This window comes from Ranitomeya imitator, chromosome 6 (assembly GCF_032444005.1).
Source record: "Ranitomeya imitator isolate aRanImi1 chromosome 6, aRanImi1.pri, whole genome shotgun sequence".
Taxonomy (NCBI): domain Eukaryota; kingdom Metazoa; phylum Chordata; class Amphibia; order Anura; family Dendrobatidae; genus Ranitomeya; species Ranitomeya imitator.
The window spans coordinates 49895466-49911597 of NC_091287.1; the positions used below are offsets into that span (position 1 = coordinate 49895466).

At 47.4% G+C, this 16132-nt stretch overlaps 1 protein-coding gene across 2 annotated transcripts in view; it reads left to right on the plus strand.

The window, feature by feature from the left end:
* Positions 1–3365: 3365 nt before the first annotated feature.
* Positions 3366–16132, plus strand: part of SVIL (supervillin) — a 244113-nt gene continuing 231346 nt past the window's right edge. Inside the window, exon 1 of one of the 2 annotated variants that reach the window (XM_069729641.1) lies at positions 3366–3467. The gene's annotated coding sequence lies outside the window, so the exon portion shown is untranslated. The remainder of the gene's footprint in view (positions 3468–16132) is intronic. The other variant, XM_069729642.1, reaches the window with a different exon arrangement.

Here is a 16132-nt window from a genome sequence, read left to right on the forward strand (position 1 = left end):
ACTGCACCCCTGTATACTGCACCTATATATAACATACCCCCATACACTGCACCCCTGTATACTGTACCTATTATATATAACGTACTCCCATACACTGCACCCCTGTATACTGTACCTATATATAACGTACCCCCATACACTGCACCCCTGTATACTGTACCTATATATATAGCATACCCCCATACACTGCACCCCTGTATACTGTACCTATATATAACATACCCCCATACACTGCACCCCTGTATACTGTACCTACTACCTATATATAACACCCCCATACACTGTACCCCTGTATACTGCACCTATATATAACCTACCCCCATACACTGCACCCTGTATACTGTACCTATATATAACATACCCAGATACACTGCACCCCTGTATACTGTACCTATATATAACATACCCCCATATAGTGCTCCCCTGTATACTGTACCTATATATAACACACCCCCGTACACTGCACCCCTGTATATTGTACCTATATATAACACCCACATACACTGCACCCCTGTATACTGTACCTATATATAACATACCCCCATACACTGCACCCCTGTATACTGTACCTATATATAACATACCCCCATACACTGCACCCCTGTATACTGTACCTATATATAACATACCCCCATACACTGCACCCCTGTATACTGTACCTACTACCTATATATAACACCCCCATACACTGTACCCCTGTATACTGCACCTATATATAACATACCCCCATACACTGCACCCCTGTATACTGTACTTATATATAACGTACACCCATACACTGCACCCCTGTATACTGTACCTAAATATAACATACCCCCATACACTGCACCCCTGTATACTGTACCTATATATAACATACCCCCATACACTGTACCGCTGTATATTGTACCTATATATAACATACCCCATACACTGCTCCCCTGTATACTGTACCTATATATAACATACCCAGATACACTGCACCCCTGTATACTGTACCTATATATAACATACCCCCATATAGTGCTCCCCTGTATAGTGTACCTATATATAACACCCCCCCGTACACTGCACCCCTGTATATTGTACCTATATATAACACCCCCATACACTGCACCCCTGTATACTGTACCTATATATATAACATACCCCCATACACTGCACCCCTGTATACTGTACCTATATATAACATACCCCCATACACTGCACCCCTGTATACTGTACCTATATATAACATACCCCCATACACTGCACCCCTGTATACTGTACCTACTACCTATATATAACACCCCCATACACTGTACCCCTGTATACTGCACCTATATATAACATACCCCCATACACTGCACCCCTGTATACTGTACCTATTATATATAACGTACCCCCATACACTGCACCCCTGTATACTGTACCTATATATAACATACCCCCATACACTGCACCCCTGTATACTGTACCTATATATAACATACCCCCATACACTGTACCGCTGTATATTGTACCTATATATAACATACCCCATACACTGCTCCCCTGTATACTGTACCTATATATAACATACCCAGATACACTGCTCCCCTGTATACTGTACCGATATATAACATACCCCCATACACTGCACCCGTGTACTGTACCTATATATAACATACCCCCATACACTGTACCGCTGTATATTGTACCTATATATAACATACCCCATACACTGCTCCCCTGTATACTGTACCTATATATAACATACCCAGATACACTGCACCCCTGTATACTGTACCTATATATAACATACCCCCATATAGTGCTCCCCTGTATACTGTACCTATATATAACACACCCCCATACACTGCACCCCTGTATACTGTACCTATATATATAACATACCCCCATACACTGCACCCCTGTATACTGTACCTATATATAACATACCCCCATACACTGCACCCCTGTATACTGTACCTATATATAACATACCCCCATACACTGCACCCCTGTATACTGTACCTATATATAACATACCCCCATACACTGCACCCCTGTATACTGTACCTATATATAACATACCCCCATACACTGCACCCCTGTATACTGTACCTACTACCTATATATATATAACACCCCCATACACTGCACCCCTGTATACTGTACCTATATATAACATACCCCCATATAGTGCTCCCCTGTATACTGTACCTATATATAACACCCCCCCGTACACTGCACCCCTGTATACTGTACCTATATATATAACATACCCCCATACACTGCACCCCTGTATACTGTACCTATATATAACATACCCAGATACACTGCACCCCTGTATACTGTACCTATATATAACATACCCCCATATAGTGCTCCCCTGTATACTGTACCTATATATAACACACCCCCATACACTGCACCCCTGTATACTGTACCTATATATATAACATACCCCCATACACTGCACCCCTGTATACTGTACCTATATATAACATACCCCATACACTGCTCACCTGTATACTGTACCTATATATAACATACCCAGATACACTGCACCCCTGTATACTGTACCTATATATAACATACCCCCATATAGTGCTCCCCTGTATACTGTACCTATATATAACACACCCCCATACACTGCACCCCTGTATACTGTACCTATATATATAACATACCCCCATACACTGCACCCCTGTATACTGTACCTATATATAACATACCCCCATACACTGCTCCCCTGTATACTGTACCTATAACATACCCCATACACTGCACCCCTGTATACTGTACCTATATATAACATACCCCATACACTGCACCCCTGTATACTGTACCTATATATAACATACCCCCATACACTGCACCCCTGTATACTGTACCTATATATAACATACCCCCATACACTGCACCCCTGTATACTGTACCTATAACATACCCCATACACTGCACCCCTGTATACTGTACCTATATATAACATACCCCATACACTGCACCCCTGTATACTGTACCTATATATAACATACCCCCATACACTGCACCCCTGTATACTGTACCTATATATAACATACCCCATACACTGCACCCCTGTATACTGTACCTACTACCTATATATATAACACCCCCATACACTGCACCCCTGTATATAACATACCCCCATACACTGCACGTATATATAACATACCCCCATATAGTGCTCCCCTGTATACTGCACATATATAACATAGCCCTATATAGTGCTCCCCTGTACACTCCTCTCACACCCGGTGCCTCCCCGTACTGTGGCCGCTGCTCTCCGGTGACTTCTCCTCATATACCCCCGCTGCCGTATATGATCCGCCCCGCCCGCCCTCGGCAGTCGCCCGGAAGCCTCAGGTCTCGGGGCCGCGCCTGTGGACTCCGGCATTATCAGTGCTGCGCGGGCACGTAGTGCGGGAGGATCAGGGAGGAGGACGAGCCACAAGTGCAGGCGGCGGTGTCCCGGGTCGGGCGCAGGAGCGGGCATCACTGGGGTGAGTGACCCTGCAGGGCGGAGAGGCCGGAGCCGGCTGCAGACTCGGCCGCCAAACTTTCTAGTTGTGGAGTGAGAGGAGCCCCGCAGGTGTGCACTATGGGGGGGAGCGGCGCGGGTACCCGCTGTGTACAGAGATGGGGGGCAGTGTGGCCGGGAGCAGGGTCAGTGCTGAGGAGGATGGGGGGCAGTGTGGCCGGGAGCAGGGTCAGTGCTGAGGATGGGGGGCAGTGTGGCCGGGAGCAGGGTCAGTGCTGAGGATGGGGGGCAGTGTGGCCGGGAGCAGGGTCAGTGCTGAGGATGGGGGGCAGTGTGGCCGGGAGCAGGGTCAGTGCTGAGGATGGGGGGCAGTGTGGCCGGGAGCAGGGTCAGTGCTGAGGATGGGGGGCAGTGTGGCCGGGAGCAGGGTCAGTGCTGAGGATGGGGGGCAGTGTGGCCGGGAGCAGGGTCAGTGCTGAGGATGGGGGGCAGTGTGGCCGGGAGCAGGGTCAGTGCTGAGGATGGGGGGCAGTGTGGCCGGGAGCAGGGTCAGTGCTGAGGATGGGGGGCAGTGTGGCCGGGAGCAGGGTCAGTGCTGAGGATGGGGGGCAGTGTGGCCGGGAGCAGGGTCAGTGCTGAGGATGGGGGGCAGTGTGGCCGGGAGCAGGGTCAGTGCTGAGGATGGGGGGCAGTGTGGCCGGGAGCAGGGTCAGTGCTGAGGATGGGGGGCAGTGTGGCCGGGAGCAGGGTCAGTGCTGAGGATGGGGGGCAGTGTGGCCGGGAGCAGGGTCAGTGCTGAGGATGGGGGGCAGTGTGGCCGGGAGCAGAGTCGGTGCTGAGGATGGGGGGCAGTGTGGCCGGGAGCAGGGTCAGTACTGAGGATGGGGGGCAGTGTGGCCGGGAGCAGGGTCAGTGCTGAGGATGGGGGGCAGTGTGGCCGGGAGCAGGGTCAGTGCTGAGGATGGGGGGCAGTGTGGCCGGGAGCAGGGTCAGTACTGAGGATGGGGGGCAGTGTGGCCGGGAGCAGGGTCAGTGCTGAGGATGGGGGGCAGTGTGGCCGGGAGCAGGGTCAGTACTGAGGATGGGGGGCAGTGTGGCCGGGAGCAGGGTCAGTGCTGAGGATGGGGGGCAGTGTGGCCGGGAGCAGGGTCAGTGCTGAGGATGGGGGGCAGTGTGGCCGGGAGCAGGGTCAGTACTGAGGATGGGGGGCAGTGTGGCCGGGAGCAGGGTCAGTACTGAGGGGGCGTCCTGCTGTCAGGTATATGCACAGGTGGGCATGGCGTCTGCAGCAGGCACAGAGGGAAGTGGCTATTTGGGGGTCCCCTCTTTCTCTCTCCAGCACTATGGAGTGCCTGTTGGGGTGTGAGCCCCTTAACCCTAGGAGGTCTGACATTGGCTGAAGGCGGGCACCGTGCAGCAGGTGGGTGTTCAGATTTGGGGTCTTACCTGCCAGTGATGAGACGTGCTGACCGCAGCGGGGGGCTATGTAGGAGCTTCCCCTGTAGGGACCAATAATCCCCCACTTATAGCAAATCATAAAAATGAAAACCAGTCTCTATGTAGCTGCATGAAAATAAAATCCGGTATTAATGTAGAATATTTTATAGCTATTTTTATTATTTATAACTTTTATTGGACGCATCCTGTCACTTCCACATCCCGGATAACGTCTTTGAGCTTTTGTGCATCGTGTAGCTGAACCTGTCGCCTGATAGGATGGATATAACCCTTGTTGCTTCCAGTCCTTGTTGGGTATTTTGCATTTCTTTCCAACCGCCTGATAATCTCATTCAAATTATTGATGGATCTGTAACTAATTCTACAATAGTCATGCTCAGTTTTTGCTTTAAAGGGTTGTTCCACTACACTTTAAGTGTATCTGTCAGTAGGATCAACCCTCCTAAGCCTTGTATGTGGGCATGTAGGTCATAGGAAGCTGAATAAAATATTTTGACATCTGCGACCTGATGTCTTATAACAGAGAAATCCACTTTTCTTATATGTAAATGAGCTGTTAAGATCTACGGGCCGGACATAGATCTCCCTGAGAATCTGCCTCCAGAGCTTATTGTAAATGAAAGGGAGAGTTACCAGTGTGAGCCAGGTAAGTAACCCAGATCAGGAGAGCTGAACTTAGTCTCCTTACAAACACGTTTGCAGCTGCAGCTCTCACAGCTCTGCTGTATTACAGCACTGATTGCCTGTGAGCTGGGAGGAACCTGCGGATGTGTCAGTTATAATCACGCACAGCTCTGCAGTGAGAGCAGAGAGCGGCCGTCACCCTGGTAACGCCTCCTTCATGTAATATAATCTCATACGGTAGATCCTCATGCAGATCAGTGTCCGGCCCCTAGTCCTGAACTGCTCATTTACATATAAGATATATGTGGATTCCTCCGGAATAAGGCATCGGATCGCGGATAACAAGGTATCATTATATTCGGTTGCCTATGACCTACCTGGCCACATAGAAGGGTTGATCCTACTGACAGACTCCCTTTAAGGCCTGAGACACACAAGCGTATCACATCGGATGCGATATTCTAGTAGTCCGCTCCAGCTCTGCTGCGATCAGGAGTCGAGTGTCAGCGCTCTATGCTCCGATCCGCCCGCATGAGAGGATCGTAGCACCGCTGCGGAGGAGACGGAGAAATACATTTCTCCATCTCCTCCATTGCCGGTTTCCGCGGGAATCGCACTGCACTTGGGTGAAATCTGAGTGCAGCGTGATCCGATTCATGGATGTGATCACAGATAATCGCAGATGTGAGCTGCCCCATAGGGTAACATTGGGCCGAGTTCTATTCGATTTGTTGTTTTTTTCCCCGGAGTGCACTCATCCGATTACGTCGTAAGTGGGAGCGAGCCCTAAGGTTGATTAAGGTTGATTCTCCGCAGGTTTCTCCTTCCAGGTCCTTCTTGACACACATTAAATGACTACTTTTTTTTTTTTTTTTTATAAATAAGAGTTAAATTGGACAACCCCTTTACAGGGAACCTGTTGCCAAAAAAAAGCTATTAACCTGCAGATATGGGTTTAATCTGCAGGTTAATAGCGTTTTGTTTTGCTGACAGGTTCCCTTTAACTAATTAAATGGGGGGGACCATGCCGAACCATATGTCTGCCAAGTTTCTGGTTCCTTTGGACATCCGCAGATATTCTGGAGCTGTTTGGAGGTTATAGAGGGCGGGTGCTCTCTTCCCGTAGATTAGAGCTCTGTCTTATTGGGTATTAGTTCACAAGGCACTAAAGGCCCCTTCACATTAAGCGACGCTGCAGCGATACCGACAACGATCCGGATCGCTGCAGCGTCGCTGTTTGGTCGCTGGAGAGCTGTCACACAGACCGTTCTCCAGCGACCAACGATGCCGGTAAGCAGGGTAAACATCGGGTAACTAAGCGCAGGGCCGCGCTTAGTAACCCGATGTTTACCCTGGTTACCATCCTAAAAGTAAAAAAAACAAACAGTACATACTTACCTACAGCCGTCTGTCATCCAGCGCTGTGCTCTGCACTCCTCCTGTACTGTCTGTGTGAGCACAGCGGCCGGAAAGCAGAGCGGTGACGTCACCGCTCTGCTTTCCGGCTGACCGACGCTCACAGCCAGTACAGGAGGAGTGCAGAGCACAGCGCTGGAGGACAGACGGCTGTAGGTAAGTATGTACTGTTTGTTTTTTTTACTTTTAGGATGGTAACCAGGGTAAACATCGGGTTACTAAGCGCGGCCCTGCGCTTAGTTACCCGATGTTTACCCTGGTTACCAGTGAAGACATCGCTGGATCGGTGTCACACACGCCGATCCAGCGATGTCAGCAGGGAGTCCAGCGACGAAATAAAGTTCTGGACTTTCTTCAGCGACCAACGATCTCCCAGCAGGGGCCTGATCGTTGGTCGCTGTCACACATAACGATTTTATTAACGATATCGTTGCTACGTCACAAAAAGCAACGATATCGTTAACAATATCGTTATGTGTGAAGGTACCTTAAGGCTACTTTCACACTGGCGTTTTTTTTTAATACGTCGCAATGCGTCGTTTAGGGTAAAAAAACGCATCCTGCAAAGTTGTTTGCAGCATCCGTCGTGCGACGGTTGCGCCGTGTTGTGGCGGACCGCCGGGAGCAAAAAACGTTAACTGTAACGTTTTTTGCTGCCGACGGACCGCTTTTTCAGACCGCGCATGCGCGGCCGGAACTCCGCCCCCACCTCCCCGCACCTCACAATAGGGCAGTGGATGCGCCGGAGAGATGCATCCGCTGCACCCGTTGTGTGGCGCATCAAACGCTAGCGTCGGAATCTCGGCCCGACGCAATGCGACGGGCCAATTCCGACGCTAGTGTGAAAGTAGCCTAAACTGCTGCACACGTCTGCAGTCAACCGCCCCTGCCGCAAAAATAAAATTGAACTTCAATTTGTAAAATTAGCTCTGAAAATCCACTGCATAAATTGATAATCTATAGATTTCAAACTTTCAGCGTTGGTCAATTTACTTCTTTTCTCTGCAGCATGTGCTGGAGATTTTGTGTACTCCATTCACCACACTGATACTGTGCTATGTAGTGTTTTTTTTCCTCTTGCAGATCCACAGTTGAGGAGAATTCCCTTAGGGTAAATACGTACAATTGCGTATTTCCTGTGGATTTTCTGAAATGATTTGCACTGTGGAAAATCTGCAGCTTAAAGAGAACCTGTCAGCAGGATTTTGAGAAGTAAAGACCTGACCATATTGGTGCTGGGATACTGATTATAATGATACCTGTGCTGAAGAAAATCCGTTTTTGTATAATCCTCTTTTGAAGTTTTCTTGTTATGATGGAATTGTGCATCAGGGCCAACTGTTTGAATGACTGGTACATGATCCGCCAGTGGCCTGCCTCCTATCTTAAATATTGCGCTAGTGCCTGGGTTAGGTCTCCAATAAAATGGTGCCATAGTTGGTGCATGAGTTGTCGTTGGTGCAGTCGCAGCCATATTGGTCTCCACTGAAATGGTGCCGTAGTTGGTGCATGTGTGGTCGCATCCATATTGGTCTCCAATAAAATGGCGCAGTTGGTGCATGCGTGGTCGTATCCATATTGGTCTCCAGTAAAATGGTACCACCGTAGGTGCATGCACAGTAGCATCCATATTGGTCTCCAATAAAATGGTGCCATCGGTTGTGCGTGCATGGTCGTTGGTGCATGCGTGGTCGCATCTATATCTCCAATAAAATGGTGCAAATATGTCCTTTTCTGTTCAAAATCCTGCTGGTGGGTTCTCGTTAATACATCACCAGCCACATGTTGCTGACAATTTCCACACAGAATTAATATGCAAATTGCCTCTTCAGAGAAAGAGGACTTAAACTCTATAGCGCCACCTATTGGAAGTAGTGATCCTACAAGTCATAATCAACCCTTTAACGAGTCTTGCAATATGACTTTTTCTCTGAAGAGGCAATTTGCTTATTAAATTTCCCAGAGGAGCATTGCACGGCAAATTAGCCTCCTTACCTTGACAAGTCAGAGCTGGTATGTCACTCTCCACACAGAATTAGACATGCTGTGCAGATTTTAATATCGCTGTGACAATTCTTTGTGTAGAATTCAGAACAGATTAAGGCGGTGTGCCCACGTTGCGTTTCTGCCGCGTCTTTTGCCACAGCGGAAATGCATAAAAAAACGCTTAAAAACCGCCTTCCCATGCAATCCTATGGGATTCCTCAGTTGCTGTGCCCATGCTGCCGATTTTCCCGCTGCGGAATCGCATGGCGGTAAAATCCGCAGCGTGTTCATTATTTCTGTGGAATTGCCTCGATTCCGCACACATAGGATTGCATTGAAACTTTCACTTTACGCATGTGGCTGTGCCCACCATGCGTAAAGTGAGTGCTTCATGGTAATCGGGTCTGGAGGAGAGGAGACTTTCCTCCAGGCCCTGGGATCCATACTTCTGTAAAAAAAAAAAAACAAAAAAAATTTAAATAAAAAATATGAATATACGTACCTTCTGATGGCCCCCGGAGTCCTCCCGCCTCTCAGCAGTGCACGCTGCGGCTTCCGTTCCCAGGGATGCATTGCACGAATCACCTGGGATGACGTCGCGGTCATGTGACTGTGACGTCACAAAGGTCCTTTGCGCAAAGCATCCCTGGGAACGGAACGTACCTGGGGCGTCGCTGAGGAGATTGGGGGCAGTCGGAAGGTAAGAATAACCATATATATATATTTTTTTTATTATTTTTAACATCTTTTACTATTGATGCTGCATAGGCATAGGCAGCATCAATAGTAAAAAGTTGATCGCACTTGTCAAGCACTATGCTTAATAAATGTGACCGACCTGTCAATCACTTTTCTGAGCGATGCTTCAAACTGCTTGGAAAACGCAAGCATTCTGCAAGCTAAAAACGCTTGTCTTTTGCGGGAAAACGCATGCGAATTCCGCATGCGTTTTTTCCGAGGCAGGGAGTTGCGGAAATGCTGCAGACATTTCCACAGCATTTCTTCCACTTGGGCACATAGCCTTAATCTCTGCTCTGTGATCTCATCTGTGGCATATACACAATGCAATGTGCATGCAATTCGTGGATTTTGCTGCAGAAAAATTTACTAAACACGAATTTGCACCTGACAAATCTGTGCGTTCAGCCTGATAAGCAGCAGATTTTCTGTACTCGGCCGCTTCAGCAGTGATTGCAGTGGAGCGTCTGCACTGAAGCGAAAAGGGTCACCAAGAAATGATCCTTAATCCCTCTTGTGAAGAGGAGCTGAAAAGTGCAACTGTCACATAATACTGCACGGCGCTCGCTGCGAGCCTGTAATATGAGTGGGTGGTCCTGACATCGGCAGGTTTGCAGGTTGTCTTTGGACAGTGAAGGTGGCACTCCCCGGAGATCAGGCTTCTGGTGATGTCATGGAAGACAAATCCTGAGTGCTACCTGATCCTGCGATGCTATTGAAGGTGATAGTTATCACTTGGATGAAACACAGGGCTGGTAAAATGACAATATGTGCATTGTGCCTGCTCCGATACACCAGGATCTGGAATAATAGGAAAGTGCTTGTCATGGTTGGGTAAGATCAGATCATCAGTTCCTCTCTGTATGTGGGCGTATCTGGAAGAAAAGTTTAGTTTGTTCATACTGCAGAGGATAAAGCCCGGGTAGGTGTAAAGGCCCCGTCACACTAAAGGTACCGTCACACTTAGCGACGCTGCAGCGATACCGACAACGATCCGGATCGCTGCAGCGTCGCTGTTTGGTCGCTGGAGAGGTGTCACACAGACCGCTCTCCAGCGACCAACGATCCCGAGGTCCCCGGTAACCAGGGTAAACATCGGGTTACTAAGCGCAGGGCCGTGCTTAGTAACCCGATGTTTACCCTGGTTACCATCGTTAAAGTAAAAAAAAAACCGCTACATACTTACCTACCGCTGTCTGTCCTCGGCGCTCTGCTTCTCTGGTCTGGCTGTGAGCGCCGGGCAGCCGGAAAGCAGAGCGGTGGCGTCACCGCTCTGCTTTCCGGCCGCTGTGCTCACAGCCAGAGCAGAGAAGCAGAGCGCCGGGGACAGACAGCGGTAGGTAAGTATGTAGTGGTTGTTTTTTTTACTTTAACGCTGGTAACCAGGGTAAACATCGGGTTACTAAGCGCGGCCCTGCGCTTAGTAACCCGATGTTTACCCTGGTTACCAGCGAAGACATCGCTGAATCGGCGTGTGTGACACCGATTCAGCGATGTCTGCGGGGAGTCCAGCGACGAAACAAAGTTCTGGACTTTCTTCCCCGACCAGCGACAGCGCAGCAGGGGCCTGATCGCTGCTGCCTGTCACACTGGACGATATCGCTAGCGAGGACGCTGCAACGTCACGGATCGCTAGCGATATCGTCTAGTGTGACGGTACCTTTAGGCTGGTTTCACATTTGCGTTTAAAAACGCAGCGTTTTAAACGCAAACGCATTTGGTGAAAAAACACGTTTAAACGATGCGTTTTTTTAAATGCGAGCGTTTTAGTATGTTTTAATACAAACGCGGCGTTTTGACGCATTTACATGCGTTTTTTTTCTGCGTTTCCGTTTTTGAAACGCATAAGTGTGTGACAGCTGCCAATCATCAAAATCAACAAGAAGACCCACTATAAACAGAAATAGCTAGGGTTAGGGTTAGGATCCCTAGTAACCCTAGGAATCCTAACCCTAACACAAACCCAAACGCTAAGGGATCGGGATCCTAACCCTAAGGGATCCTAACCCTAACCTAACCCTAACCCTAAGGGATCCTAACCCTAAGGGATCCTAACCCTAAGGGATCCTAACCCTAAGGGATCCTAACCCTAAGGGATCCTAACCCTAACCCTAAGGGATCCTAACCCTAACCCTAAGGGATCCTAACCCTACACTTAACCCTAACACAAACCCAAACTCTAAGGGATCCTAGCCCTAACCCTAAGGGATCCTAACCCTAAGGGTTAGGGTTAGGATCCCTTAGGGTTTGGGTTTGGGTTAGGATCCGTTAGGGTTTGGGTTAGGGTTAGGATCCCTTAGGGTTAGGATCCCTTAGGGTTAGGATCCCTTAGGGTTAGGATCCCTTAGGGTTAGGATCCCTTAGGGTTAGGATCCCTTAGGGTTAGGATCCCTTAGGGTTAGGGTTAGGGTTGGGGGTTGGCTTATCAGTGTGTTTTCATGTGTTTTTCTATAAAAAACGCATGTGCTTAAAAACACATGCGTTTACATAGACATCAATACGTTTTTTTGCCGCGAAAAAAACTCATGCGTTTTTTTTGCGGCAAAAAAACGCCGCTAGAAATTACTACATGTTGCATTTCTGCAACAAAACGCATGCATAAAAACGACGCATGCGTCGTCAAAATGCAGTAAAACGCACACAAAAAAACGCATGCGTTTTTAATGTTAAGTATAGGGAAAAAAACGCATGCTTTTTTTGCGTTTTTACCGCAAAAACGCAAAAAAAAACCCGCAAATGTGAAACCAGCCTAAGACCATCTATCAGCCGGTGGGCTCCATACACAACGGACTGACCGGCAGCAGGAAATGACCGCTGATTGGTAAGTCTTTACCGATTTGGTCATTTACGGTAAGTGCCTGTTTATACAGTCGCGGCAGTGCAAGTCCTGTTTACACCAGGCGATTCACTGTGCAAAAGATCATTTCACCCGATGAACAATTTTGCTCCATCATCAGGTGACCGGCAGTCTGTTTACACTGGAAAATTAATTGTGAAATGAGCATTTTTAAGAACGCTCGCTCACGATTATGCGCTAGGGAGTGCCACCGTCCAACAGTCAGGTGCATGTCGGACAACCCATTCATCACCTATTCATTCAAGTAATTGCTATTACATGTAGAATAGTAATGAAGAAGCATTTTTTTCTTAGGACTTTGTTGTGCCGTTTGTCTCCAGTGTTATCATTCCCATGTTATTGCGGAGTCTTTCTACGCAACCCAATCAGTGATGACTGTATATGAACGAAAACCCGTAAGCCGTGTTCACACATTAAAGCCACCACGTGCAGAAGAAACAATGCCCTCGTGGGGTTTTTCAAATAATTGTCCATCCAATTTTGCCAGTAATTTTTGCATTCAATTTTTTTTTTTTTATTGACAAACTGTACTTCTTTTACCAGCCATGTTTATGCCTCGCGGTTTTGTAGGATTGTCGGCGATTAAAAAGCTCTTTGTGAACAGTGTGCGACGGTGGATTTGCCAGTATGATACTGTAGAGGTGGATACAGTTATTTCCCGTCTGGAGTTACATCTGTGTTTTCTGTACACAATCGCCGGCCTCGTGGGTCATGATAGAACGCCGTTGTCACTTTGCACTAAATGATGCCAGTAAGTACGACAACACTTGCTCTAGAGAATACATCTGTAATTACTAATTAGTCGTGTGCCATCGCAGGGTATAATTTATCTTCTGATTGATTCATCTTGTGTGGCAAATCGCAGATACAAGGAAATCTGCAGTGACTGTGTACGAGTCCTGATCAGCAGCACCGTGTATGCTAATATTTTATAAGGAAGGGCGCCATGTCTGGGAACATAACTCCAGGCTATGCGACATTGACGCTAACAGCGTAGGCAGATGTATCTGGAGTCAACGCTGTTTAGTTTAGACCGGATCTATCCATCTTTTAAGTTAGGTATATAAAAGTTGTAAATAGGATCTGTCCCCACGTTTGTGCTCCAGGCATGTGTCACTTGGCTTCTTGCTATACGGCCACGTTCACACACCGGTATTTTGCTCAGTATTTGACATCAGTATCCGTATTTGTAAGCTAAAACCAGGAGAGGAACAATCAGAGGAAAAGTATAATAGAAACATACGCACCACTTCTGTATTTATCACCCACTCCTGGTTTTGGCTACAAATACTGATGTTAAATACTGCAGTGTGAACGTAGCCTTAAGTTCAGTTTTATATCTGCCCTCCACACTGACTGGCAGCTTTCTTCCCATGCACAGTGTAGACCAGGGGTCCTCAAACTTTTTAAACAGGGGGCCAGTTCACCGTCCCTCAGACCATTGGAGGGCCGGAAAATGGTTTAAAAAAAAAAAAAACTATGAACAAATTCCTATGCACATATCTTATTTTGAAGTAAAAAAACAAAACAGGAACAAATACAATATTTAAAATGAAGAACAAGTAAATCAACAAACTGCCTGGTATTTCAATGGAAACTATGGGCCTGCTTTTGTCTAATGAGATGGTCAATGTCCGGTTCCATATTTGTCACTGCTAGTTGTAACAAGTGAAGCAATTGTTCTTTCTTGATATCATGGCTTCCTAGGGATTCCAAATTGCGATTAGTAAAATATCAATATATATATATATAATCGCTACAAAAACAATATACCAGCAATAAAATTGCCCACACAGACATACAGACGCAGCCTTGCCAGTCCGTATATTTTCAGCCTCACCAGTGCCCATATTGGTGGAACTCCGCTTTTACCTCAGGCTCAGACTGCTGTAGTGCGAAAGTCCCCAGTAGGCAGGTAAAGGTCCCCATTAGGCAGGTAAAGGTCCCCATTAGGCATGATAGACCAGACCCAGCGTAAAAAAACAAAACAACCCCCCTCAGTACTCACCTATGTCACCCGCTGCTCTGAAGAGGCGTCCGCTCGACTCAGTCTTCTTCTGGCACAGGCGACATGAAAATCACGTCATCTGTGCTGCATACGGAGGGCCGCTCATCGCCATTCTTCGCCGCCTTGTCGATTTCAGGGCCCGTCTGCATTGAACTGTAGTGAAGTCCAATGTCGGCCATGCCCAGGGGCCGGATAAATGTCCTCGGCAGGCCGTATGTGGCCCTCGGGCCGTAGTCTGAGGACCCCTGGTGTAGACTGATGGCCATCGGTCAAATGTGTGGCTGGGATTAGAACGATCTCACTTAGGCTATGTGCACACGTTGCGGATTAGCCTTAGGAATTTCTGGTGCGGTTTCTGCCTCTCCTGGCAGAAAACACACCTGTGGATTTGTCGCGTTTTTATGTGCGGTTCCGCAGCGTTTTTTGTGCATTTTTGCTGCAGTTTTTCTGCGGATTTGCTTTGTTTTTTACCCCTGCGGTTTTCTATAATGCAATGGGTACAAAAACTCTGCAGATTCACAAAAGTGACACGCTACTTCTTTTAAACCGCAGCGTTTCCGCAGTGGATTTTCCGCAAAGTGTGCACAGCATTTTTTTGTTCTCATTGATTTACATTGTACTGTAAATCATTTGCGGGTCTGCAGCGTTTCTGCACCTCAAAAAACGCTGCGCAGAGAATCTGCAACGTGTGCACATAGCCTTAGAGGACAAGCAGAGCTGAAGCAAGTAAAACTGTGATATTATGAAAGCCACAGCAAGGAGTCCGGTAAGTAACCTTGCACCAAAATTGGGGTTTCTGTCCCTATTTTATACTGACAGATTGAAAAGTATAATCATGGTCACAAATTCACTTTAAGGGGAAGCTGTCGCTAGGTCCAAAGTGTCCAATTTTTGTTATTTTGTTTGAGTATTTTCCTCTTTTTCTAATAGAAAATAAAAATCCACCCTATGGTTAAAAACATATTTTAATTTTTATTTTGTGCCAATTTTTTATGGTCTTACAAGGGTGTGTGGCTCACAGGATCCTTTGGGGTGTGTTTTTAGGCTGATCTGAATTGTCTCTCTTTGAGCCACACCCCCTTAGCAAAGACAAGAAAAAGTAGCACTAAATAAAAATTGCTCAAATCTCCGTAACCTTTATGGAGGGATTAAAAAAATAAAAAAAATTAAACATTTTTGACCTGGTGACAAGTCGTCTTTAAAGGGAACCTGTTGCCCCCAAAATGGAAGATGAGGTAAGCCCACCAGCATCAGGGGCTTATCTACAGCATTCTGTAATGCTGTAGATAAGCCCCCGATGTATCCTGAAAGATGAGAAAAAGAGGTTAGATTATACTCACCCAGGGGCGGTCCAGCTGTGGTCTGGTCCGATGGGTGTTGTGGTCTGGGGCCTCCCATCTTCTTACGATGACGTCCTCTTCTTGTCTTCATGCTGCGGCTCCGGCGCAGGCGTACTTTGTCCTGTTGAGGGCAGAGCAAAGTACTGCAGTGCTCAGGCGCCGGGAAAGGTCAGAGATATTATTTGCTGATAGCGAACAGATTTTTATGGAAGTGAAACTGTGTATACAAAAGGACGTTTTCCTTATACAACTAATACACC